Raw genomic sequence first — 2,767 nt, 5'->3', positions numbered from 1 at the left:
TCCAAATGGCATATTCCTCTAATATTGTGTTGCATGTGGATTGTGAGCTTAATGAAGGATTAATGACTTGTTTTGATCTATTTTGTGCTATCCCCATGTTGTCTAGACAATATATGTTCTATTGCTTAGATATATTGTGCTCTTCACATGATATTTAGACAATACTTGCTTGATTTGTCATCCTTGCCAATTGAATCAACCTAATGCACACACACCCTTATCATATTGCAACACATCCATTACCCTCAATTGATCACTTGTTAGTAGTATAGAAAAGTATTGCTTGGTGGTGATCTCTACACCTCAAGACCTCTCTCTCTCTTGTTTACCTCATATTATTTTATTTAGTTGAATTCAATTTAGCTTAATCAACCAACCAACCAATTGTGTGATCACTCGACCTACTAACCCTAATTACCATAGTTCACAATTCGATACACCATCAAATCCCTTGGGACGATCCCTACTCGCCCTATCTATATTTTATATAGAGAAAGGTAGTAGTGACTTTTTATAAATGTAAAACTTGGCCACCTCCTAAACACACACAACTCTCAAGCTTTGTTGGTTGTGGCGACTCCATCAAGGAAACCGACACCATGGAGCAAATAATATAATATTTGATTAATTTGGATAAATGGGGTACAATCCTCTGTAATATTCTTTACAAAAGAAAGAATTTATCCTTTAATTCGATCTCATTTTTTGGTTGGTTGGATCCAAGGGCTGCACAAACTTGATCTTGAATCACCGTAAAATTTGATGAAGAACGACACGTCTTTGGCTGTGCTTGTGATTGATCACCATGGAATTTGATGAAGAACAGTACGATTTGATGTGCTCGGTGTCCTTTGCTTTTGGGTTTGGATACTGGGGATGAGAGTTTCTGTATTTCTCTCTGAAATTCTAGATTTCTGAATTCTGAATTTGTGTACCCCTTCCTTCTTCCTCCAGGCCCTATTTATAGGCTTCTTGGATTAATAAGATGATGACATGTGTCATCTCCTGATAAGGATAAAATTATAACTGGGCCGGGCCGGTTATATTACAATAATTATCCTTAAAAACAATTATTCCAAATATATTTTATCAGGAATAATTATTCTTTTTATTTAGCCATCTGGGCTGAGCTAATTAAATAATTTAAGTGGACCAAGTTTGGGCCAATTAAGTAACTTAATTAAATATTAGGGTCATATTTAATGGGTCCAAAGTCCACTAAAATTTTAGTGTCTACAATTCCATGATTTGCAAAATATTACAATCAAAATGTTTAGAAACATGGTTTATTTGCGCGCAAAAAAAAAAAAATGATAATAAATAAATAAATAATAATAATAATAAATGAAGAAGTATCATTTGTTTAACATGGTGATGAAAAAAAAATTCTTTTATTATACTACTTTAAGCCCAGTCCCAAAAAAATAAAAATAAAAATAAAAATAAGTAAATAGTAGCCCACCCCAAATTAGTCCAATCCAAAATTAGCCCACCCCATTGGAAGTGTTTGATCCGCCCATGTGATGAACATTAGTATATGGTAAATGTAACGGGTGAGTACTTCGCGATTCGATTCAAAAGTTTAAGTTATTAGGTTGGGTTAACACCTAACACATATATATACTCATTCACTTTTCCATCCAAATCCAATGTGAGACAAGTTTCTCACTATTACATTATCCTTCACCTGAACGCAAAATGACATCGTTGTAGTCGGGCCACCCAGCCTACTCAAATGGTATATCTGGACGCCTTCGTGCCAGACCCTTGGCGTGATATCTGATCAAGGACTATGTCTGATTTTGATACCAATGATAACGAATGAGTGTTTTACGATTTGATAAAAAAAACATAAATTATTAAATGAGATTAACACCTAACTTGTATATAGGTATTCACTTTTCCATCTTAATTTACGTGGGAGAAGTTCCCCTTCTTAAGTAGACCACCAACAGGTTACTTGGATTGGTGTATACATCTTTTAACAAACTATTTCTATTATTGGATTGATCTACCACCACGTATTCTCACATTCGTTAATAACCTTACAACTAAATATTAATATAATTACTGTATGGTGAAGTAATTGTTGGTGGTGGCGGTGGTAGTGGTGTTTGGTTTAAGTAATGTAAGAATGTGTTGTGAGAGATGGTTAGTTTGGTTTAGTAAAATAACTTGTAAAAGTTAAAAGAGTAATTTTAAAATTTAAATAGTTCAACTAATTAGTTAAAAAGTAATAATGTCATTTGAAGTGTTTTGTTAACTTTATTAAATTGAAGGAATGTCATTATTCAAATGTAATTGCGTGTAATAAACCTAAATCTCAAGGGGTGACACTGTAAATTACCCTTAATAATATTTGTAAAAGTGCATCTTCGTTGCAATACAATATTGCTATAAATTAGATTTTTTTTTGGCAAAATATATAAATTAGAGAGCCAGATATCCATCTCATGATTATATCCATTGATGAAATGTTGAGGGAAAAATCACCTCATAGTTGCAGTATGGTATTGGTTATTGAAAGCCCTTAAATGGGTGAAGCAATAGTTTGCCAAACAAACCCTTAAATGGGCCGTTAAGTGAAAACTCCCTTGCACCGTCATTGAAAGTGATTGCTGACCCATTGTCAAGACACTCGTATAGTTTATGGTTCACTTGCTGTGATCCAAGATGCTAAATCCTGGTTGATTTGCTCTCTACCTTTTGAATTATGCATAGAAACGAATGTGTGTGTGTGTGTGTGTGTTTATGGTAAGATGAGAAA

Source organism: Cornus florida, unplaced genomic scaffold (genome assembly GCF_030987335.1).
Source record: "Cornus florida cultivar Cherokee Brave unplaced genomic scaffold, ASM3098733v1 CherokeeBrave_3.0.0_Hap2_Chr11, whole genome shotgun sequence".
Classification (NCBI taxonomy): Eukaryota; Viridiplantae; Streptophyta; class Magnoliopsida; order Cornales; family Cornaceae; genus Cornus; species Cornus florida.
Note: the sequence above shows the minus strand (reverse complement) of the source record.